The sequence below is a fragment of the Hemitrygon akajei genome, unplaced genomic scaffold (genome assembly GCF_048418815.1).
Source record: "Hemitrygon akajei unplaced genomic scaffold, sHemAka1.3 Scf000096, whole genome shotgun sequence".
In the NCBI taxonomy this organism is placed as follows: Eukaryota; Metazoa; Chordata; class Chondrichthyes; order Myliobatiformes; family Dasyatidae; genus Hemitrygon; species Hemitrygon akajei.
In genome coordinates this window covers 1,830,613-1,856,970 of record NW_027331982.1, presented here as the reverse complement: position 1 = coordinate 1,856,970, position 26,358 = coordinate 1,830,613, and positions in this window count along the sequence as shown.

Genomic DNA, 26,358 nt, shown 5'->3' with positions numbered 1-26,358 from the left:
AATGTTGGTGCTATTAATGAGTAGCAAAAGCTGCCGCTGAACACTTTGAAATGCTGGTTTTGCAAACTTTTGTAGGTTGTAGGGTTCTATTGGAAAAGATTGTTTTGCGTTCATTGTAGCACCTGCCCTGTAATATGTAAATGGCAGGTCCGTTTAGATAACAATCTAACTTCAGAATGTGTCATTTCATTAGATGCGGAGAAAGCATTTGATAGAGTTGAATGGCCATACTTATTTAATGTGCTTGAGAAGTTTAATTTTAGTCCGACATTCATTTCCTGGATTAAACTGAGAAATCATACTCCAGTAGCCTCGGTGCTTACTAACAATCAAAGATCTCCCTTTTTTCGTTTATTTCGGGGTACTAGACAAGGCTGTCCGCTTAGTCCATTATTATTTGATATTGCTTTAGAACCCTTGGCAATTGCTATCAGAGAATCACAGAACATTTTTGGCATTAATCGTGGGACAGATATACATAAGCTATCATTATATGCAGATGATTTATTATTATTTATTTCTGATCCTGAGAAATCCATTCCTGCAGTTATATCATTGTTGGCTCAATTTAGTAATTTTTCCGGGTATAAATTAAATCTTATTAAGAGTGAATTGTTTCCTTTAAATAGACAGGTTCCAATTTATGGAAATTTACCTTTTAAATTAGTTAATGACTCTTTTATTTACTTAGGGATTAAAATCACAAAAAACTATAAGGACTTATTTAAAGGTTAATTTTTTACCCTTAATCGATCAGATTAAATGTTTGTTTACTAAATGGTCACCAGTATCTTTATCTCTGATAGGTCGGATTAATGCTATTAAGATGGTTATTTTACCCAAGTTTTATATATATATTTCAAGCGGTACAAATTTTTATTCCGAAATCTTTTTTTGCTAATGTTGATTCAAAAATTTCCTCATATATATGGCAGAATAAAAATCCTAGATTAGGTAAAAAATATTTACAGAAGGCAAGGAAGAAAGGTGGATTGGCATTGCCTAATTTTAGATTTTATTATTGGACAGTTAAAATGCGATATTTGATATGTTGGTTAAAGGATTGGGATATATCTTTTAGCCCTCATTAGGGGAACCTGGAAATTAAATCTGTACAAGGATTTGCATTGGGTTCTATTTTAGGGACTTCTCTTCCCTTTGCTCTTTCTAAATTGCCGAAACGAATTGACAACCCAATAGTTAAACATACTTTACGTATATGGTTCCAATTTCGGAAATTTTTTGAGTTGACTCAGTTTGTTTTAAATATTCCTATTGTATCCAAATGCTTTTTTTTTATCCTTCTATTATAGACCAAGCTTATTCAGCTTGGAAGACTAAAGGATTACTACGATTTCCCGATTTATTTTTGGATAATTGTTTTATGTCTTTTGAACAATTATCTAATAAATATAATTTGCCTAGATTTCATTTTTTTAGATATTTACAGATTAGGAATTTCTTAAATACTGTACTTCCTTCTTTTCCAAATTTTCTGTCTTCAGGTATTTTGGAGAATTTGTTTGAACTAAATCCTTCTCAGAAAGAGCTAATATCAAAACTTTACAATATAATTATGAAGATACGTTCAGAGCCCTTTTATAAGACTAAAAAAGATTGGGAAAGAGAACTTAACCTTACTATCCCTAATGAGAATTGGGATTAAATTCTTCAATTAGTTAATACATCATCCATATGTGCTAAACATTCATTAATACAGTTTAAATTTGTGCACAGGGCTCATATGTCCAAGGATAAATTGGCTCGTTTTTATTCCTATATAAATCCTATTTGTGACAGATGTCATTCTGAGATAGCATCTTTAACTCGTAAGTTCTGGTCGTGTCCGCTTTTGAAAAAATATTGGAAAGATATTTTTGATATTATTTCTGCGGTATTGAACATTGATTTACAACCACATCCTATTACTGCAATTTTTGGCTTACCAATGATGGAATCACTCCATTTATCCTCTTCCGCTTGTCAAATGATTGCATTTCTTACACTAATGGCAAGAAGATCTATTTTGTTGAATTGGAAAGAAATTAATCCTCCTACCGTATTTCATTGGTTTTCTCAAACAATGTTATGTCTAAATTTAGAAAACATTAGAAGTGTTGTATTTGATACTTCTATTAAATTTGAAAAGATATGGAGACCATTTGTTCAATATTTTCATATGATGTAATATGACCCTGTTTCAAGCCTATTTGTTTTTCCAGTTTCGATTTTATATATGTTGAGAGGATCGGAGTTGACGACACTGATGATTTTGTATTTTTGTGAGATATTATAAACAGCCGTTTTTTACAATTTTTTCTTTTTCTCTTTTTTCTTTTTTTGGGTTTTTTCCTTATTAGTTATTAGATTATTAGATTAGTTTTTTATTGTATAATTCTTTTTTCTTTTTCTATTTTCTGTTTTTTAAATATATATATTATGATATACCTAGGTTTGCCTTGTTTATTTGTTACTTGTATCGTCTATGATTTGGGAATACTCATTTATACTGAAACCATTTCTTATGTATTCTTTCATGTTCAGTTGAAATGTCCCATTATCTATGTATCAATTTTATTTTGTTGATATTAATAATAATAATAAAAACATTGAAAAAGATAACTTTGTGGTGCAGTCAATAGCTCTGCGATTTGCTTACATCGTCAGCCCTAATTCCATAAATTAGCATCTGCCCTGCAATATGCAAATGGCATGTCAATTTAGATAACGAGGTGACGCAGACAACAGCTCAGCGATTTGCTTACGTCATCAGCCCTAATTCCGGTGCTGCTGTATGGTCAGATTAAATCGGTTATTTCCCTAAGCCCTATTTCTCGGAACACTGCAACTGCAGAGTCCAAATAGAGTTGTAAAGTGTACCGACGTTTCCACCCTGCTAGCGGGACACGCTGCCTTTGACCTCCATCCAGAATTTACTCTATCTATTACATCCTCTGCCTTCTGTTATGAAGCCAATTCTGAATCAACGCGGCAAGGTTTCCCTGGATCCCTTGCCTCCTGACTTTCTGAATGAATCTACTATGGGGAACTGATCAAACGCCTGACCATAATTAATGCACCCACATCGACTGTTCGGATTCTTCTGTTTGTTTTTCACTGTTACAATTAACGCAATCTGGCTAATAAAGTACAACATGCCCTCAAAAAGCCTTGTTGAATTTTCCTAGCCAGATAACGTTTCTCCAGATGCTCATAAATTCCCTCTATAATAATCTTCTTCAATAGTTCACCTACTACTGACGGAAGACTCAATGGTCTATAACTCAAAGGAGTATCCCTATTATTTTTCGTCAACAAAGCAATAACATTTGCAAACCTGCAGTCTTCTAGTTCTACTTGCTTAGCCAGGAAGTCCCAAATATCCTGTCCAAAACTTCAGTAATATCATTTCTCGCTTTCCCAAATCACCTTTACTATCTCCCTTCTGGCACCGGGAAATCATCCATCATAATGTTTTCCTAGTTTGCAGCACATCCTTTTCCTTAACGTCGGCATGATCTGGCGTTTCTGCCTTTTTACGCTGTGTTCACATTCATCGATGTATTCAGTAAGAAGATTCACTAACTTCTTGGATTTCAGACACGTTTTCCTTTGATCTGCCCACACTCTCTCCAGTCATCCTCCTGTTCTTCAAACTGCAACTCGCCAAGGACTTCTCAAGTCCCCTTCTAACTCTTCTAAGTCCATTGTTAAATTACAAACGTTTGTATTTCCTGTCTACATTGTGACCCTCCATATCCTTACCTGAGCCTTTCTCCCTAAATCGTAAGTATTTTTCTTTCTTCCTCTTGACTTGTTCCACATTTCTTGTCACTCAGGGTTACTTCACGCTATCATTCTTTCCCTGCCTCAATGAAACAAGCCCTTACTGAACCCCATGTCAGTGCTCCCCAAACAATCTCCATGTATCTGTTGCGTATTTCCCTGAGTACATCATTTCCCAATTTCCCTTCCCAAGTTCCTGCCGGGTAGCACCATAACTCGCAGACCCCCAATTAAATACATTCCATACTCCCTGGTCCTAACCTTGTGCAAGGTAAATGTTGGGGAGTTCTACCCTATCGTTCTGACATGCTGAACCGCGGAGAGATCTGTCACCTGATCCGTTTCCATTTCTAATATTAGATCCGGTACGGACTGTTCGCTAGCCCACCTTTCTTCTTAAAGTGACATGAATCCCTCCTCGACACAACTGAGAAATTATGACATATCTAACCCTTTTACCCTGAGGAGTTGCCAAAGAATATTAGAGAGTTGCCCGTGCAAATAACATGGCACATGTCCAGATTCTGCCTGCCGATCGGTTCCTCACTGTTCCCGTTGCGTTTTCTTTCTTGAACTGACTATACAGAATACTCCATATAGAATGATGGCGACCTTCATGTTTCTGTGTTCGTCTCGCAGTCTATTAAAAAAACGAACGCTCCACGTTGTCCTCCCTTTCTGCAGCTGCGATACTATCCCTGGTTTCTCATCGCACTCCCTTTACACTCTGTTAACCGACCCTGTCCATTTTGAAACATCTAAAACCCGGAAAGTCCTGCAGCCATCCCTGCCCTTGTGGCAGTCGAGTGTCTGTGATAGTTTGGAACATACTTCAACCAGTGTAACAATCACGCCAGCAGCATTGAGCGTTTGTATTTGCTACCTGCCTGAACAGTACGAAGCAAACAATCTTCCACCATTTCCGCAATTTCCGGATAACTAGACATATGATTGTTTGAATTTATGACATATTTGCCAAACCTGTTCATTGTAAAATAGCTTTATTTGAAAACACCGCTGAATTGCCGTTAGACACGGGCGTTATCTACAGAGATGGCCATTTAATGTAAACACATACTTCATTCCATTCCTCAGCTCTTCTCTGAATTTCCTCTGTGTCAGTGTATAGATACAAGTATTGGTACACATGCTGAGCGTTTGCAACATGAACCCAAATTGTTGTAGAATGTATACCGGGGAACTCAAATATCTGTCCTCGAAAAAATAGTTTTGCACTTGCCAATTCAGGGTATGGGCTAAATAGGGCATCCAAAATAATATGAAATTAGCTGATATAGAAAACAACAAAATCATCGATTTTCTGCGTTTCTCCACCTCGGCATCTTTCTGATTGTCGCTGCTCTGCCGAAGCCTTCTGCGGACTCTATTTGCCACAACGATATATCTTACGGTTAACCAGTTAAAGACCAGGATTAAGCCGATTGGCAGCAATGGTGTCAAAATGATTATCAGTAATTGGTATCCTCTCCACACGGGTGAAGTGGCGTATTCATATGTGAGGGCGCAACGCCACGGCATGTTGTCAATGATGACGTAAGGTTCAAGGGCAAAGTAAATCGGAACACATTTCCCGCAGCTCACTATAACCACGATCACGATAACCACCGTTGCTGTTCTCTCGGTGCAGTATCGCTCCCGCAGCTTTCGGCAACATATTGCGATGAAGCGATCGAAGGTAAAACTGACCGTGAACCAAACAGAAGAGTCCGTTGTTACAACCCGAAATACAAGTGTCAGAGCGCATACAGGAGTGATGAGAAGGGATCTGGAATAAATGTAGATATTATTGGTCTGTTCCACTAAAGCAAAAACGATAACCACCATCAGATCCGCTGTTGCCATTCCAACCAGGTAACGGGTGATGCATTTGGAGAGTCCGCATTTTCCCCGAGAAAGGATCACAATCGCCGTTAAATTAACTGCAAGAAATTTGGGAACAAAATAGAAATATGGTCAGCTCCCTAAATGCCCCCATTCTACCGATGCTACGCAGGGTATGGTCTGTGTGGAAGTGGAAAGCGGGAATCCAGTGTGTGCTGTCTCCGTCGCTGCACTCCGGCTGGAGGACAATGACGGATTTGAGTGTCAGTGGATTGGCGACATTCCCACAGTTTAGAGCGAGGCATCCGAGTTCCACGACTCACGTACCGGTGAGCAGTCGATCGCTCCTGTAAACAACACCATTTCCATTATTAGAGGTTGAATCGCTGAAGGGATTGTTTGTATCGGCGACAAAGTGGAGTCAAGGAGATATAAAGCACGAGTTCTCATTTACTGACTTACAGAACAGACCCACATGTCGAAAATAGACTGGACCGTCATTTAAATAAGCTGCCACGTTGTTATAAGATCGAAGTGTCTGCACTGATAGAGACTCGGGTCTGGAAAAGCAGAGTCCAGCATCACTTCAGAAAGACTAGCGAGGTGAAATTCTGAAACAGTGACAATATCGGCACCAACTTAATTGACAAAAGAGGAAAACACTGCTATCAAAATACGAAAAATGGAAATAAAACAATCAGATTCCTGAATCCTCCATTCCAATGAGAAGCTGGAATTCTACGTTCCGGAAAACGTTTCAGCCGATGGTAGCATCTGTGTTCAGTAACAGTGCGGATACCGCAGCAGAGTAACGACGGCACCATACATAAAGTGACCAGCTCCGGCATCTTACCGGGGACACCAACCGCTACAATTGTGGGATAGAAAATGGCTGCGATGTAGTAAATCGCCGGATATTCCATATTCCGTCAGAAGCAACTTTCAGTTGTACGGAGCGTTTCAGCTGCTCAGATGGACTGATGATCTGTTTAGCAGACTTTTATTGAGGAGAGGGCAATTCCACTGAGGCAATTAGAGTGGTTGTCACGTCAGGGACATTAGTGACAACCAACTGCACAAATGCTTACGTTGAACTATTTTTACTGACTGCCCCCGTGTCAATAAAATTGACTCCTCAACCGATATTACAATCTATTTACTTTAAAACAAAATATGATGTGAATTTTCCATGTTATTTTTCGTGACACCTGCCTTCAGGTATTTAAAGAGGATATATATATATATATATATATATATATATATATATATATTATATCTGTGTTGCTTTCAAAGTTGGCATTCATCTTGAAGTCGATTTATTTTGTAACATTTGACGGTGCTCATTCGCTTCTGAAATTGAGGGAAGGAGTTTGTTCTGGCGGGTGAAATGGAGAACACTTCTTTATTAAAGGGGAATATTCATTCATTCCTTTTTTCGTTTGTTGACAATGACAGCTGGCATGTGTTACAATAACACTGCACCTATATCCTTCCAAACAATTTTAAATACCCACAGCGATATTCCAGAGACCTGTGATCCAAAAGGGAACGTGTCCTCGGGAGTTTAGCCAGGGCTGTGGACAGTTTGAAGAACAATATTTTCCAGCGCACACATGGGCCGTTTGGCAGGAACCTGCCCTCTCTCAGTGAATGACTTGACCACCACATACCCGTGACGTGCGATGCAGTCTATTTAACTTTAAAGATATTCTCAAACTAGCCGCAATTCTACCAGTATTTCGCCATCCTTTCTATGTTTGAACAAAAGTAACAAGTAAAATCTGTGAAAATTCCGCAGGTATTCAGGCTGTTCTATTATTTGCCACGAAGTTGTCTGTTTCTCTCCTGATTTGCTTTCAGGTATATTGTCTTTCATAGAAACATAGAAAACGTACAGCACAATATAGGCCCTTCGGCCCACAAAGATGTGCCGAATATGTCCTTACCTTAGAAATTACTAGGGTTAGCCATAGCCCTCTATTTTTCTGAGCTCCATGTACCTATCCAAAAGTTTTTTTAAAAGACCCTTTCGTATCCACCTCCACCACCGTTGCCGGCAGCCCATTCCACGCACTTACAAAGTAATGCGATGAAATGATGCAGCTCTATGAACTCTAGTTAGGCCGCACTTGGAGTACTGTGTCCAGTTCTGGTCGCCTCACTATAGGAAGAATGTGGAAGCATTGGAAAGGGTACAGAGGAAATTTACCAGGATGCTGCCTGGTTTATAGAGTATGGATTATGATCAGAGATTAAGGGTGCTAGGGCTTTATTCTTTGGAGAGAAGGAGGATGAGAGGAGACATGATAGAGGTGTACAAGATATTAAGAGGAATAGGTAGAGTGGATAGGCAGCGCCTCTTCCCCAGGGCACCACTGCTCAGTACAAGAGGACATGGCTTTAAGTTAAGGGGAGGGAAGTTCAAGGGGGATATTAGAGGAAGGTTTTTGACTCAGAGAGTGGTTGGTGCATTGAATGCACTGCCTGAGTCAGTGGTGGAGGCAGACAGACTAGTGAAGTTTAACAGACTGCTAGAAAGGTATATGGAAGAATTTAAGGTGCGGGGTTATATGTGAGGCATGGTTTGAGTGTCAGCATAACATTGTGGACGGAAGGGCCTGTAATGTGCTGCACTATTCTATGTTTCTCTGTTTACCACTCTTTGCGTAAAAACATTTATGCCTGACATCTCATCTGTACCTAATCGCAAGCCCCTTAATCCTATATCATCTTGTGGCAACCATTTCCGCCCTGGGAAAAAGCCTCTGACTATCCACATCATCAATGCCTGACATCACCTTGTACACCTCTATCAGGTCACCTCTCATCCTCCGTAGCTTCAATGAGAAAACGCCGAGTTCACTCAAACTGTTTTCATAAGACAATCGTCACTCTGTACATGTGCAGAATAGCGGATGTGGTCAAGCTCACCTGTCAATCACACTTCCTTCTGCTCCTGCTGTTCAGCGCTCCGTTCCGATTGTGGTTCTCGTACCAATGAGCGGCCCTCGGCTAATTGGAGAGAGTCTCACCACTCTGTTTCCACTGTGGAACTCAGACTAATGTGCGGCCCTCGGTTGATTCGAGCAAGTAATACTTCTGCCTTCGAATCCATTTTCCCAACGAGAATCACTCTGTACCTCTCGGGTTCAACTCCATCTGTAACTTCTTAGCGCTTCTCTGCGTCCTGTCACTGTCCTGTTGTAAGCTGTGACTACCTTCTATACTATCCATATTTCCACCAAACTCCACTTCTTTGCAAATACAATAAACCACCCTTCCACTTCCTTTTTCACATTATTTTAAAGCACAAAAATCGGGGTCTCATAACAGATCTCTGTAGGACACCACAGGTTCCAGCATCCATGGAGAAAACGGTCCATCCACAACTATCCTCTGTCTTCTTGAGCGTCAGTCCTGAATCCACAAGCCAACTTTTCCAGGATACCAAGTCTTCTAACGTTCTGAAAGTTCATGGTTAACCGAAGGATTACCGCCTCATCCTCACAGAATTGAACCAGGCTCGTGAGAGATGATCTGCCCCTCCCAAAGCCACACTGCTTCTCCCAAATCAGTTACTGCTCCTCGAAATTCTTGCAAATCCTGTTTCTAAGAACGTTCTCCAATAATTTGTCCGTCACTGAAGTAGGACTCATCGCTTCCCGCATTCACCCAGGGTTCCTCCCCAACACACAAGAGGACTTATCTACCCTAAAGATTTCTTTTTCAAATGTTCCAGTACATTTTCTCTCTTAACCTCGATACGCTGTCGCATATCGGTCTGTTTAACGCTCTCCTCACAAACGTCCCTCTCACTGGTGAACACTGAACTGAAGACTTCATTCAGGACCTGCCCTTCTTCACCCGACTTCAGGGGCTCGTTTAACCTTCTGTCCCCGACCGGTTCTACACTCACTTTAGCCATCCTTTTCTTCACATACATCTAGAAAGGTTTGGTGCTTTCCTGAAAGTCACTGCAGAGTTTCTGTAGACGTTTCTATTCATTTTGTCCCAGACTACTTTGTAAATCTACAGTCACGCCTGTTCCTTGCTTTCTAATCCTGAGGTCAGCTTCCTGAAGCTTGTTTCTTCCCCTTGACCAGATGTTTCACATCTCTTTTCACCTTTCACCCTACCGTCCTTCCCATGCCTGAATGGGGTAAACCTGTCCAGAACCCCATGTATGTGCAGCCTAAAATATCTCCACATTTCTCTTGTGCATTTCCAAGGACATATCCGTTCCTGATTTGTAGTTTGACGTTTCTGCCTAATATCATCATAATTCCACTTACCTGGTTAATTACTTTGGGAACTGACTCGGGACTGAGGGACGGGAGCGTGTACAGTGATTAATTGGAACCCTGACACGGAGCAGTGGGCAGAGAGTGGGGTAATGGGATGGGTATGTGATATGACACGAGGTTGTGGGATCACAGCGGGGCATTGAGATTACTTGGTGACTGACCAGGGCCTGTGTGATTAGTGTATGTAACACTTTTACGAAAGGAGGGTGCTGGACCCATTATAATTTGCCTACCGACACAACCGATCGACAGATGGCGCAACAGCCTCTGCTATACACACCGTCCTTACACATCTGCACAAGAAGGGTACTTATGTGAAAATGCTGTTCTTGGACTACAGTTCAGTATCCAACACCATAATTCCCCCCAGGCTCGACAGAAGCTCAGACATCTTGTACTTGACCCTGCCTCTCAGATCGCCAGCAGATTGTAAGAATAGGCTCCCTCACCTCCACCCCTCTGACATTCATCACAGAAGCCCCTCAGGGCCATGTACTGAGTCCCCTCCCTTACTCCCTGTGTACCCATGACTATATCGCCACCCACAGCTCCAATCTGTTAGTTAAATATGCCGACGATACTATATTGATTGGACGAATCTCAAAAAAAATAACGAAGTGGCCTACAGGGAAGAAGTTATCTCTCTGACACAGTGACGTCAAGTAAACAACCTCTCCCTCAATGTCGCAAAAGATAAGGGGATGTTTGTGGATTACAGGAAGAATGAAGACTGGCTAACACCTATTGACATCAATGGATCTGGGGTTGAGTGGGTGAACAGCTTTAAGTTCCTCGGCATCCACATCACCGAGGACATCATGTGGTCTGTACACACCAGCTGTGAAGTGTAAAAGGCACAACAGCACCTCATTCACCTCACACGGTTGAGGAAGTTTGGTATGGGTTCCGACATCCTAAGAACTTTCTGCAGGGGCACAACTGAGAGCATCCTGACTGGTTGCATCACTGTCTGGTGTGGGAACGGTACCTCCTTAATCGCAGGACTCTGCAGAGTGGTGCGGACAGGCCAGCGCATCTGTAGATGTGAACTACCCATGATTCAGGATATTTACACAGACTGGTGTGCAAAAAGGGACTGAAGGATCAGTGGGGACCCGCGTCTCCCAACTACAATCTATTCGAGCTGCTACCATCCGGGAAGCGGTACCACAGCATAAAAGCCAGGACCAACAGGCTCTGGAACCAGTGGGCCATCAGACTGATTAACTCACGCTGATTTGAATTCACTCTATATATCATTGACTGTTCAATTTATTATAAATTATTATAAATTGCTATAATTGCACATTAAGATAGAGACGTGAAGTGAAGATTTTTATTTCTCATGTTTGTGAAGGATGCAACATATAAAGTTAATTTTCATTTCAATTCATTTCAGAGTGAAGCACAATAGAATACTAGTTTTATTATATTTTTCCAAAGTCACCTTTTTGTATGATTGCATAAATAGTTAAATTGATCTACCAAACTACAATAAATTAAAACCATTCCCCCTAAGGGCCGAACACCGCTTTTCCGCGCTCTCACCCTCCCCTTCCATTGACCTGAAGTCCATGGAATCCCCGAGCTTAGGAGCACGAACAAACTCACCAGAGCCGGGACTACGGGGCTCTTACCTACCGGATCGCCGCTCCCCCATGGACCAGCCCCACGGAGGTGAGGAAAGTCTCCAACTTTCCCCCACAGCCCCTTCGGTCTCAAGACCCTATCGACTGGAAACGTTTCGCAAGCGAACACCAGAACCTTCCTGTCGGGGTAGCGAAAGCTCACCGGCTGCAATTCCGGCGGACTGGGAGTGGAAGAGTGTCCCGCCCCGTCCTGCAAAAGCGTCCGTTACCACCCGAGAATCAGAGGCCGATTGAACGCCTACCCTTGACTCTGTCCCTGCTGGGCCCAATCGGGGAGCGAGATCCGAGACCTCCCCGCTCCTATAGGTCTTTCAGCGTCTGGGACAAACCCATGCGGCAGGTCTGAAAGGCCAGACAGGGCATTGCGGCCCTTTTGGGTCCCGAGACGAGGCCAGGGTTCGGAGGGTCTCCCGTTTGAAGCGGAGGTAGAAGGGAACGGAGTTGTTAGTCGGTTACTCCAAGTTACAGGCGATTTCGTCCCTGGCGTTTTTCTGGCTTAGAGAGAGAACATTTCCTGTCAGACCTTCCCGACCTCAAGTCCGACCCGCCTTCACGCTGTAATGAGCTTCCGTTACGACTACAGACGGGAAAGAAGGCTGGCTGTGTCCGCGTGCTCCTTGGGCACTCCCCCTCTCGTCGGCAGCCGGGGATTGTCCCGTCCAGGAAGCGTTAGGGAGGCCGCAGAGTGCAGGTAGTGGATCTCTGCGAAGGGTCGGAGGGAGACAGGGAGTCAGAGTCAGGGAGGAGGAAGGGAGGGAGCTCGTCAAAGAGATGGTGGTTATGGAAAGTGGAAGGGAGAATAATGGTCACGAAGAGGGATTGGGGAGGAAGTTCGCGATATTGGTTTGGAAGGAGTGGGTTACATCCACATCTACCCTACACATTCAGACACGGTGTTGACGCAGTTCCATTCCTTCTGTGGCAATACAGGATCAGGTGGATAACACGAAGATATCAAAAATACGCAATAAAAGACTAAGAAATTCAGGGCTATAAAAGCGGAAAATAAGAGAAATCATCAAGTATTCAACATATTACAGGAACCTGAAACCGTTTAATTCAATCTGATTACTTACACAGGCACAATCAATGACAAACATCATTCACCACAATCTTGCTTTAAATTGCAAACTCATGAAAGATATGATCTATTGCTCTAAATACAGTCCCGAAGGAGATTTATAATCAGAGTATTACAATTATATTACTATCAGTTCATTACTAGCGATAGGGCAATACATGATACCCTTTCAGATATAATATTACAGGATAAACCAGCGAAAACGATTTATTTAATAGTCATCCAATCACAAACAAGAGAAAATCTGCAGGTATGTGTGTCTCATTCCAAATACACATAATATACAGAAATCAGTACGTGAAAAACAACAGAAATATGCTGATTTGAAAAACAAAATTGAAAGACTATGGGACATGAACAGGGTATACATTGCCTCAATTGTAACATCTACTGTTGGTATCATCCCAAAGTCACTGCAAATTAAGAATTATTCTTACACAGCAATATTTATGTGAATCTCCAGAAAGCTACAATGATAAACAGCACTGGAATAGTAGGAAAGTTCTCAGCAATTGAGAAACTATTGTGCTTTTCTACCTCACGTTTTACCAGTTTTAGCTGAGAGAAAAAAAGAAAAATAATATTAATAGACATGCGTTTGTACTGGAGTGAATGCAGAGGAGATTGAACATGTGGTTTGCTCGGATGGAAATTAATCAGAAATCGGGAGGTGAGATGACATTCCTTCCTTGAGGCAGGGTAGACATTGCGGTTTTCCTTGGAAATTTGACCAATTATAAAAATAATGCAGAAATTCCGCAGTGTTGAGCAACAATCCAAAATACTAAACACCACTAGAATTGTCGGAACGGTTTTGTTGCCATTGAGAAGTCATTAGAAGTCTTTACAGAGTCTTTAAAAGTCTTTGTTACCCACCCAAACCCCCAAAACAGCTGGGGAATTGGGGAAGAAAGGTGCCTTTCTCACAAAGTAATGTAAGCCACCTTTAGGAAATAGACTTTCTGCAGATGATAATTGGACATTGAGGAGTTATTCCCCTGTGCTGGTGAACGTATCACTGAGCTGATACAAACTGACCGGACACTGCCGAACTCGACAGTTACAATTCGGATCTGTGTCCAGGTGGATGTTGTCTGCTCATCGCGTGTTGACGGACCCGATGTTGGGTGCAAACAGCTAAATCTCATTGCGGTGCTGCCCACTCACTGCGAGCTCGGACCAGTCCCGATCTGACCGTCGGGGTGCTCACTGTGAATTCCGTCCGCTCTGCTTGTGACGGCCATATTTCCAGCAGCTGCTCCGTTTCTTCCCCGTCAGCGAGAAGCGCCCGCTTTGTCCGTCACTTGAGCGGTGAGTATTTACACCGTAGGGCGGGATTTATTATTGAACGTGGTTCGGCGATGATGACAGCGGGGTTATGGTCAAAAATAAAAAATAAGATGCAGGATGAATTTAATCACTGGTCGGAGGTGATGGTCGCAGGGTGCGGGCGCCGAGGGGTCTGTTCTTGCGTTGTGTCTCCCTCGGGCTGAAAACCAGTTTTATTCTCCCCGCTGCCACGTTCTCCACTGACCGCCGGTTTCTCGCTGTCAAGGTGGAAAAACACATACTACCACCACTGAGAAGAACTTCGACATTTTTTTATTAATTATTTGAATAATTGACATAACAGGATATCTCGCTGCGCTGGCGAACTGCACGTAAATAAACGTGTTTGTGCAGCAATTTAATACCATCAGCATGTATCCAGAGTGTTCAAGCTTTTTCAAAACCTTGGAGGGAGTCCGAGCGGAACCGGACGTGGGGGAGGCAATGACGGGAGAATGAGAGCACAGTGGACAGTGGAGTGGAGACACACGGGGAAGAGAGAGATGGGAAGAGAAACTGAGATAAAAACGAGAGAGAGAGACGGAGGATTAGCAAGGGAAGGGAAGGCGAACGAACTAGAAACGTGAGGGAAAATAAATTTCAAGGGAACAGACACTTTGGTTAGAAAGACTATGGCGGAGAAAGGTTGGTTGGAGAGAGACTGGGAGCGGGTGAAGGAGTTATAGAGTGAGAGAGGGGACTAATGGAAGAGAGTCTTGCAGAGATGGGGAGAGACGGGGAGCGAAAGAGGGAAAAATAAGAAGAAAGAGAGACACTGGGAGAAAGACGGGATACAGGGAGAGGTTGAGAAGGAGCGAGTGTCAGGTACGGGCCTGAGACAAGAGGGGGATAAGGGTAGAAGGAGAGTGACGAGGAGAGAGAAACAGGGAGAGGGAGAGTTGAAGAAGAGAGAACGCATGGACAGAGAGAATGGGGGACAGAAAGCCTTGGGAGGAGAGAGAGAAAGAGAGAGATAGAGATAGAGAAGAGAGAGGGAGAGGGAGAGAAAGAGAGAGAGAGTCTGGATGGGAAACGACAGGCTGAGAGGACAGAAATACTGAGGGATGAGATAGACTGGGGGGAGAGAGAGAGAAAATGCGGATCAAAGTGTCGGGTGAGAGCCCGTGCGAGGAGAGAGACTGGAGTGAAGCAAAAGATCAGGACGAAGAAAGAGATGGGGAGGGAGAGGCAGACGTGAGGAAGACAGACTGTACAGAGAGAAACTGTGGGACTTGAGAGAGGATGAGTGAGAAAGAGAATAGCAGGGATATAGTCCGGAGGAGAGAGAAATGGGGTGGGGGTGCGTAGGATGGGAGACTGGGAGAGAGTCCAGGTTGGGGAGAGATAGCGGGATTGGAAAGTGAAAGTGATGGGAGAGGCAGGGACTCTGGGAGACGGGTGTGATAATGGGGGATAGAGGGAGACTGGAGAATGCGCAGACAGAAGGGTCCAGAGTCTCGGGAGATATGGAGGGGGATGGGGGAAGTAGGGGAGAAGACAGTTGAGAGGGAGACGGAACGGATGACCTATGGGAGAAAACGGCGGGGGTGGAGCTGTGAATGAGAGCCGGAGAGGAATGTGGACCGGTATGAGAAAGAAACAGGGAGAGAGTGGGGAGTGGGGAAAGAGAGACGTAGAGAACTTGGAGAAGAGAAAGATTAGGTGAAGATGGACTGGAGAGAGAGAGTGTGGCAAGAGACTGAGGGAGAGAAATTGAGGGGAGAGAGAGCATCGGTAGGTAGAGACTGGTAAGAGAGTGACGATAAGAGAGTGTCTGGCGAGGGCGACTGGGGGAGAAACACTGGGGAGAAAAGGGAGAAAGAGAATTATGGCAGAGAGATTGAGCGGGCCCGTCTAGGAGAAATAGACTGGGCAAGATAGACTGATTGGAGGGAGATTAGAGAGAGAGCCTGGGAGATAGACTGGAAAAATAGAGACTGAGGAGAGACCTCCTCACTCTTCTTACCCACGTCATTGGTGCCTACATGGACCACGACATCCAGCTGCTCACCCTCCCTCGTGGAAATACTGAGAACTCGATCCGAGATATCGCAGACCCTGGCACAGGAGGGGAACAGACCATCCGTGATCTCGATCTCTTCCACAATACCTTCTATCTGTCCCCCTAACTATCGAAACCCCTATCACTACTGCTCTCCTCTTTTCCCTACTTCCATTCTGAGCTGAGGGTCCAGACTCGGTGCCAGAGACGCAACCACTACAACTTGTCCCCGGTAGGTCATCCCCACCAGCAGGATCCAGAACGGTATACTTATTATTGATGGGGGCGGCCACAGGGGTGCTCTTCTCATTCAGTCTATTCCTCTTCCCTATCCTGACAGTAATCCAACTACCTGTCTCCTGACTCCTAAGGGTGACTATCTCCCTGTAACTCCTGTTTATTTCTGCCTCTGCCTCCCGAATGACCCGAAGTTCACCCAGGTCCAGCTCCAGTTCCCTAACTCCGTTTGTCATGAGCTGCAGCTGGATGCACCTTTTGCAGGTGTAGTCATCAGGGATAATTGTGCTCGCCCTGACATCCAACATGTTGCAAACGGAGCACTCGACTGCTCTAACTGCTGCCTCCATTACCTACTCCTAAGCTAATTAGATTTATTAAAGGAGCTTACCCAGCCTTACCTCACTGGGAGCAAGTTCGTCCTCAGCCTCTGCTCGCCGAAGCCTCTCGAGCCAAAGCCTTTCTACTCTGTCTCCCACTACTCCGTCGTCCACTCTGTTACCCTGCTTACTTTTTAAATCTCCCGCTGCCTCACGGGCCGACTTTCACGCGCTTGCGCAGTTGTGCCCCATTCAACTGCGGAAGAAATGACCGACCCTTCTCAATCTGTTCGCTTTTTAAATCTCCCGCTGGCTCACGGTGGGCAGCTATACAGAATACTCCAAATGGGGAGATCGCGCCCTGCATGTTTCTGTGTTAATATCACCGTCAATTAACAAAGGAACGCTGCACATTGTCCTCCCTTTCTGCAGCTGCGGTACTATCACTGGTTTCCCATCGCACTCCCTTTACACTCTGTTACCCGACCCTGTCCATTTTGAAACATGTAAACCCGGAAAGTCCTGAAGCCATCCCTGCACTTGTGACAGTCGAGTGTCTGTGATAGTTTGGAACATACTTCAACCAATGTAACAATCACGTCAGCAGCATTGAACGTTTGGATCGCAACCTACCTGAACTGTATGAATTCAGCAATCTTCCGCCAATTCTGCAATTTCCGGATGATCAGGCATATACGAGAAAATCTGCAGATGCGGCCGTCACCCTTTCGCTCTCCCAAGCCCGCCCGTCCCGTGATCCACACCTTCTCCATCTCTGTATCCCTTTTGCAAATTAACTTTCCAGCTCTTAGCTTTATATCTCCCCCTCCTGTCCTCTCCTATCATTTCGAATCTCCCTCTCCCGCTCCTACATGAAATATCTACTCACTCTTCTTTCAGTTAGTCCTGACGAAGGGCCTCGGCCCGAAATCTCGACTGTACTTCTTCCTACTAATGCTGCCTGGCCTGCTGCGTTCCACAAACATTTTGTGTGTGTTGCTTGATCAGGCATATGATTGCTTGAATTTATGACATATTGGCCAAACCTATTCAATGAAAAACAGCTTTATTTGAAAACTCCGCTGAATTGTCATTAGACACGGGCGTTATCTACACAGATGGCCATTTAATGTAAACACATACTTCATTCCATTCCTCAGCTCTTCTCTGAATTTCCTCTGTGTCAGTGTATAGATACAAGTATTGGTACACATGCTGAGTACTTGCAACATGAACCCAAATTGCTGTAGGATGTATACCGGGGAGCTCAAATATCTGTTCTCGTAAAAATAGTTTTGCACTTGCCATTTCAGGGAATGGGCTACATAGGGCATCCAAAATAATATGAAATTAGCTGATATAGAAAACAACAAAATCATCGATTTTCTGCGTTTTTCCACCTCGGCATCTTTCTGATTGTCGCCGCTGTTCCGAAGCCTTCTGCGGACTCTATTTGCCATAACAATATGTCTTACGGTTAACCCGTTAAACACCAGGATTAATCCGATTGGTAGCAATGGTGTTAAAATACTGCCCAGTAATTGGTAACTTCTCCACACGGGTGAAGTAACGTATTCATATGTGGTGGTGCACCGCCACGGCATGTTGTCAATGATGACGTAAGGTTCAAGGGCAAAGTAAAACGGGACACTTCTCCCGCAGCTCACTATAACCACGGTCACGATAACCACCGTTGCTGTTCTGTCGGTGCAGTATCGCTCCCGCAGCTTTCGGCAACATATTGCGATGAAGCGATCGAAGGTAAAACTGACCGTGAACCAAACAGAACAGTCCCTCGTAACGACCCGAAATACAAGTGTCAGAGCGCATACAGGAGTGATGAGCAGGGTTCTGGAATAAATGTAGATATTGTTGGTCTGTTCCACTAAAGCAAAAACGATAACCACCATTAGATCCGCTGTTGCCATTCCAACCAGGTAACGGGTGATGCATCTGGAGAGTCCGCATTTTCCCCGAGAGAGGATCACAATCGCCGTTAGGTTAACTACAAGAAATTGGGAAAGAATTGAAATATAATTAGAATAAATGTAGATGTTGTTGGTCTGTTCCACTGAAACAGTAAGGATAACGACCATCAGATCCGTTGTTGCTAATCCAAACAGGCAAATGCAAGAAATTTGGAAATAAAATAGAAATACGGTCAGCTCCCTAAATGCCCCCATTCTTCCGAAGCTATGCAGGGTATGGTCTGTTTGGAAGTGGAAAGCGGAAATCCAGTGTGTGCGGTCTCGGTCGCTGCACTCCGGCTGGAGGATAATGACGGATGTGAGTGTCAGTGGATTGGCGACCTTCCCACAGTTTAGAGCGAGGCATCCGAGTTCCACGACTCACGTACCGGTGAGCAGTCGATCGCTCCTGTAAGCACACCTTTTCCATTATTAGAGGTGAAAGAACAGACAGGATTATTTGTAGCGGTGTCAAAGTGGCATCGTGAATATATAAAACACGAGTTCGCATTTACCGACTTACAGAAGAACAGACCTACGTGTCGTAAATAGACTGGACCGTCATTTAAATAAGTTGCAAAGTTGTTATAAGATCGAAGAATTTGCACTGGTCGAGACTGGCTCCTGGAAAAGAAGAGACCAGCATCACTTCAGAAAGCCTAGCGAGGTGAAATTATGAAACATTGACAATATCGGCACCAACTTAATTGAGAAAAGAAGAAAACACTGCAATCGAACTACAAAAAATGAAAATAAAACCATTGGATGCTTGAATCCTCCATTCCGGGGACACGTTTCAGCCGACGGTAGCATCTGTGCTCAGTAACAGTGCGGATACCGCAGCAGAGTAACGACGGCACCATACATAAAGTGACCAGCTCCGGCATCTTACCGGGGACACCAACCGCTACAAGTGTGGGATAGAAAATGGCCGCGATGTAGTAAATCGCCGGGTATCCCATATTCCGTCAGAAGCAGCGTTCAGTTGTACGGAACGTTTCAGCTGCTCAGATGGACTGTGGATCGGTTTAGCAGTCTTTTATTGAGGAGAGAGCAATTCCACTGAGGCAATTAGCGTGGCTATCACGTCAGGGACATTAGTGACAACCAATTGCACAAACACTTACGTTAAACTATTTTTACTCACTCAATCCCCTTGTCATGAATTTGACTCCTCAAGGGATTTTGCAATATAATTACTTTAAAACAAAATATGATGTATTATTTTCCATATTATTGTCCATGTTACCTGGCTTCAGTTATTTAAATATTTTGCCATTGTTGCTTTCAAATTCATCCTTCCAAAGTGATTCGCATCGTACTTTTCCGGGTTGAACTCCATCTGTAACTTCTCGGCGCTGCTCTGCGTCCTGACACTGTCCTGTTGTAATCTGTGACAAACATCTATACTATCCATAATTCCACCAACGTCCACATCATTACAAATGCAATAAACCACCCTTCGACTTCCTTATTCACATCATTTTTAAAGCACAAATATCCTGGGGTCTCAGAACAGATCTCTGCAGGACACCATTGGCAGCAGAATCCGGGGAGAAAACTCTCCATCCACAACTATCCTCTGATTTCTGGGGCGTCAGGCCTGAATCCACAAGCCAACTTTCCCAGGATACCAAACCATTTGAAAGGTCCTCCCAAAGTTAACCGTAAGTATAATCGTCACATCCTCACAGAATTGAACCAGGGTCGTGAGACACGATCTTCCCCTGACAAAGCCATACTAACTCTCCCAAATTGGGTAATGCTTCTCCAAATTCTCGTAAATCCTGTTTCTAAGAAAGTTCTCTGATAATTTTCCCATCACTGAAGTAGGACTCACCGCTTCACGCAGTCACCCAGGCTTTCTCCCGACCACAGAAGAAGGCGTATTTAACCTACGGTGTTTTTTTTTTCAAAAGTTCCTGTACATCCTCCCTCTTAACCTCGGTATGTTGTCGCACATCGTCCTTTTTAACGCTCTCCTCACAAATGTCCCTCTCACTGGTGAATACTGAATTTAAGTCTTCATTCAGGACCTGCCCTTCCTCCCCCGACTTCAGGGGCTTATTTCATCTTCTATCCCGGACCAGTCCTATACTCATTCCAGTCATCTTTCTCTTCACATACATCTCGAATGGTTTGGGGTTTTCCTTAAAGTCACTGCAGAGCTTCTGTAGACGTTTCTAGTTGTCCTAATTTCATTCTTCAGTTTGTCCCCAGCTACTTTGTAAATCTACAGTCATGTCTGATCCTTGCTTTCTAATCCTGAGCTCAGTTTCCTAAAGCTTCTTTGTTCCTCTTGACCAGATGTTTCACATTTCTGGTCAACCATGGTTCCTTCACCCTACCGTTCTTTCCCTGTCTGAATGGGGCAAACCTGTCCAGAACCCCATGTAAGTGCAGCCTAAATATATATTCACATTTCCGTTGTGCATTTCCCAGGACATATCCGTTCCTGATTGTTCAAGCTTAATATCATCATAATTCCAAGTGGATCCATAGTTAATTATTTTGGAACTGACCCAGGGCTGTGGGACGAGAGCGGGCAGAGTGATTAATTTGGACCCAGACACGGGGCTGTGGGCAAAGAGTGGGGCAATGAGGTGAGTATGGGGAATGACATGAGTTTGTGGGGACACAGCGGGTCATTGAGATTACTTGGTGACTGACGCGAGCCTGTGTGATTAGTGTATGTAACCCTTTTACGAAAGGAGGATACTGGACCTCTTATAGTTTGCCTATCGACACAACCGATCGACAGACGGCGCAATAGCCACTGCTCTACACATTGTCCTGACACATCTGGAGAAGAAGGGTGCTTATGTGAGAATGCTATTCTTGGACTACAGTTCAGTATTCAACACCATAATTCCCTCCAGGTTCGACAGGAAACTCACAGATCTCGTCCTTGACCTTGCCTTTCATCGCCAGCAGGTTGTAAGAGTGGGCCCCCTCAACTCCACCACTCCGATTTATAACACAGGAGCCCCTCAGGGCCATATACCGAGTCCCCTCCTTTACTCCCTGTATACCCATGACTGTATCGCCACCCACAGCTCGAATCTGTTAATTACATTTAGCGACGACACTACATTGATTGACTTATTCTCATAAAATAACGAAGTGGCCTGCAGGGAATAAGTTATCTTTCTGACACAGTGACGTCAAGTAAACAAACTCTCCCTCAATGTCGCAAAAACAAAGGTGCAAGTTGTGGACAACAGGAGGAATGGAGACGGGCTAACGCCTACTGACATCAATGGATCTGCGGTTGAGAGGGTAAACCGATTTAGGTTCCTCGAAATCCACATCACCGAGGACCTCACGTGGTCTGTACACACCAGCTGTGAAGTGAAAAAGGCACAACAGAGCGTCTTTCAGATCAGACGGTTGAGGAAGTTTGGTATGGTCCCCTAAATCCTAGGAACTTTCCGCAGGGACGCAGTTGAGAGCATCCTGACTGGTTGCGTCACTGCATGGCATAGGAACTGTACTTACTCAGCCCCTTCGGTCTCAAGATCCGATCGACTCGAAACGTCTCGCGAGCGAGCATGAGCACCTCCCTCTCGTGGAGACGTAAACTCTCCGGCTACGATTATGGCGGACTGGAAGTGGGAGAATGTCCCATCCCTTTCTTTCATATTCTCCCGACATTAAGTCTGACTGGCCTTCACGCTCTCATGAGCTCCCGCAACGACTACAGACGGGAAGAACAACTAAACAAGAAATAACGAAAGGGAAGATAGAGTATGAAAGTAAATTAGCACAAAATAGAAAAATAGATAGCAAAAGTTCTTTGATTCGGAGCAAAAAGGCTGGGAGTGAAGGCCGATTTCGGGAGCAAAGGCAGTTTTTACTACTCGGAGTAAAAGAGAGGCAGTACTGCGCAGCCGCGTGACGTCGACCAGTAGAGCGCGAAAGGTTTAAAGAGAAGATCGCCATACCCAGCGGGCAGCGTCGAAGCGAGCAGCGGATTGACAGGCAGCAGAGTGATACGGCTTTGGCTGAACGGTCTTAGGCGGTAACGGGAAGAGGCGAGATAGGTTTAACTGTGTTACCAGTAAAGGAGGAAGTATGTGTGTGAGGCCGGTTTTCTGTGTTCGGTGTCAGATGTGGAACGTCCTGGAGTCTCCCAGCCTCCCGCATGGCCATATCTGCACCCGGTATGTCGAGCTGCAGCTCCTAAACGACCGAGTTAGGGGAACGGAGATGCAACTCGATGACCTTCGATTGGTCAGGGAGAGCGAGTAGATGATAGAAAGGAGTTATAGGCAGGTGGTCACACCGGAACCACGGGAGACAGACAATTGGTTCACTGTCAGGATGGGGATGGGGAAGAGTCAGGTACTAGAGAGTACCCTTGTGGCTGTACCCCTTGAGAGTAAGTCTCCCTGCTTCAGTACTGTTGGCGAGGGATCAGCCTACCTGGGCGAAGCGACAGTGGCCGTGCCTCTGGCACAGATAGGGGGCTGTCTAGTTTGGGCGTCAGACAGGCGATTCTGTGGACGCAGGAAAGAGACTCGGATGGTAGTTTGCCTCCCAGGTGCCAGGGTTCAGGATGTTTTTGATCACGTTCAATATATCCTGCGTTGGGAGGGAGAACAGCCAGAGGTCGTGGTACATATTGGTACCAATGACATAGGTAGGACAAGGGAAGAGGTCCTGAAAAAAAGACTACAGGGAGTTAGGAAGGAAGTTGAGAAGCAGGACAGCGAATGTAGTAACCAGGGGACTACTGTCTGTGCCACGTGACAGTGAGAATAGGAATAGAATAAGGTGGAGGATAAATGCGTGGTTGAGGGATTGGAGCAGGAGGCAGGGATTCCGGTCTTTGGATCATTGGGACCTCTTTTGGAGCAGGTGTGACCTGTACAAAAAGGACAGGTTGCACTTGCATCCCAGGGGTACCAATATCCTGGCGGGGAGGCTAAGGCTACTGGGGAAAGTTTAAACTGGAATTGTTGGAGGCTGCGAACCAAACTGAGGAGACAGGGAAGAGCAGCTGACTCACAAAAAGAGACAGCTGGGAGTCAGGAGACAGGGGCCATATGAAGGCATTGGCGGGCAGGATTAAGGAAAACTCCAAGACATTCTACAAGTATGTCAAGAGCACGAGGATAGGACGTGAAAGAATAGGACCTATCAAGTGTGACAGTGGGAAAATGTGTATGGAACCGGAGGAAAAAGCAGAGGTACTTAATGAATACTTTGCTTCAGTATTCACTATGGAAAAGGATCTTGGTGATAGTAGTGATGACTTGCAGCAGACTGACAAGCTTGAACATGTAGATATTAGGAAAGAGGATGTGCTGGAGCTTTTGGAAAGCATCAATTTGGATAAGTCGCCAGGACCGGATGAGATGTACCCAGGCTACTGTGGGAGGCAGGAAGGAGATTGCTGAGCCTCTGGCGATTATGTTTGCATCGTCAATGGGGACGGGAGAGGTTCCGGAGGATTGGAGGGTTGCGAATTCTTTTCCTTTATTCAAGAAAGGTGGTTGAGATAGCCCAGATAATTATAGACCAGTGAGTCTTACCTCAGTGGTTGATAACTTGATTCGGACGATCTTGAGAGACAGGATTTATGAACAATTGGAGAGGTATAACATGATAAGGAATAGTCAGAATGAATTTGTCAAGGGCAGGTCGTGCCTTATGAGACCGATTTTTTGAGGATGTGACTAAACACATTGATGAAGAAAGAGTGGTGGATGTAGTCTATATGGATTTCAAAAAGGCATTTGATAAGATATCCCATGCAAGGCTTATTGAGAAAGTCGGAAGGCATGGGATCCAAGGGGAAATTGCTTTGTAGATCCAGAACTGGCTTGCCCACAGAAGGCAAAGGGTGGTTGTAGATGGGTCATATTCTGCATGGTAACCAGTGGAGTGCCTCAGGGATCTGTTCTGGGACAGATCTAGTCTTCGTGATTTTTATAAATGACCTGGATGAGGAAGTGAAGAGATGTGTTAGTAAGTTTGCTGATGACACAAAGGTTGGAGTTGTTGTGGATAGTGTGGAGGGATGTCAGAAGTTACAGGCGGACATAGATAGTCTGCAGAACTGGGCTGAGAATTGGCAGATGGAGTTCAGCCTAGGAAAGTGTGAGGTGGTTCATTTTGGTAGGTCAAATATGATGGCAGTACATAGTATTAATGGTAAGTTTTTGGCAGTGTGGAGAATCAGAGGGATCTTGGGGTCCGAGTCCATAGGACGCTTAAAGCAGCTGCGCAGGTTGACACTGTGATTAAGAAAGCGTATGGTGTATTGGCCTTCATCAATCGTCGAATTGAATTTAGGAGCCGAGAGGTAATGTTGCAGCTATATAGGACCCTGGTGAGACCCCAGCCAGAGTACTGTGCTCAGTTCTGGTCGCCTCACAACAAGAAGGATATGGAAAGCATAGAAAAGGTGCAGAGGAGATTTACAAGGATATTGCCTGGATTGGGAAGCATTCCTTATGAGAATAGGTTGAGCGAGCTCGGCCTTTTCTCCTTGGACCGACGGACGGTGAGAGGTGAACTGATAGAGGTGTATAAGATGATGAGAGGCATTGATCGTGTGGATAGTCAGAGGCTTTTTTTCCCAGGGCTGAAATGGCTGCCACAAGAGGACACAGGTTTAAGGTGCTGGGGAGTAGGTACAGAGGAGATGTCAGGGGTAGGTGTTTTACTCAGAGAGTGGTGAGTACGTGGAATGTGCTGCCGTCAACGGTGGTGGTGGCGGATACGATAGGGTCTTTTAAGAGAATTCCGGATTGGTACATGGAGCTTTGGAAAATAGAGGGCTATGGGTAAGCCTAGTAATTTCTAAGGTAGGGACATGTTCGGCACAACTTTGTGGGCCGAAGAGCCTATATTGTGCTGTAGGTTTTCTATGTTTCTATGTTTCTTTAAGTATATAAAGAGGAAAAGGGTGGCTAAAGTCAACGTAGGTCCCTTGGAAGATGAGAAAGGGAAATTGATATATGGTAGTAAGGAAATAGCTGAGGCATCGAACGATTATTTTGTGCCAGTCTTCACGGTGGAGGACACGTCTAATATGCCAAAGGAGGATGTTATAAGCGAAATGGGTGAGGGGCACGATAAAATCACTGTCACCAAAGAGAAAGTGATGAGAAAACGAGAGGGCCTACAGGGAGATAAGTCGGCTGGTTCTGGTGGGATACATCGCAGGGTGCCGAGGGAATTGGCGGAGGTTATAGTCGACGTGTTCGTAATCATTTATCAAATCTCTCTAGACTCTGGGCAGATCCCGGCGGATTGGAAGACAGCGAATGTCACGACACCTTTTAAAAAAAGGATGGAGGCAAAAGACGGGCACCTGCAGGCCACTTAGCTTAACATCTGTTGTCGGGAAAATGCTTGAATTTGTCATTAAGGAAGAAAGAGCGAAAAGGATAGGTTCAATTTGACAGACGCAGCACGGATTCAGAATGGGCAGGTCCTGTTGGACAAACTTGCTGGTGTTCTTTGAGGACATAATGAGTGCAGAGGTTAGAGGGGAACAGGTGGATGTCGTATAATTGGATTTGCAGAAGGCGTTCCATGAGGTGCCGCACAAAAGCCTTACAAATAGGATACGGATACATGGAGTCAGAGGAAGTATATTGGCATGGATAGTGGATTGGTTAACCAATAGAAGGCAGAAGTTTGGTATAAATGGGTGTTTCTCCGGCTGGCAGTCTGTGGTGAGTGGGGTGCCGCAAGGGTCGCTGTTGGGCCCACAGCTGTTTACCATTTACATTGATGATTTGGAAGAGGGGGCTGAGTGCAGAGTAGCAAAATTTGCTGATGACACTAAATTGAGTGGAAAAGCAAATTGTACAGAGATTGTGGAG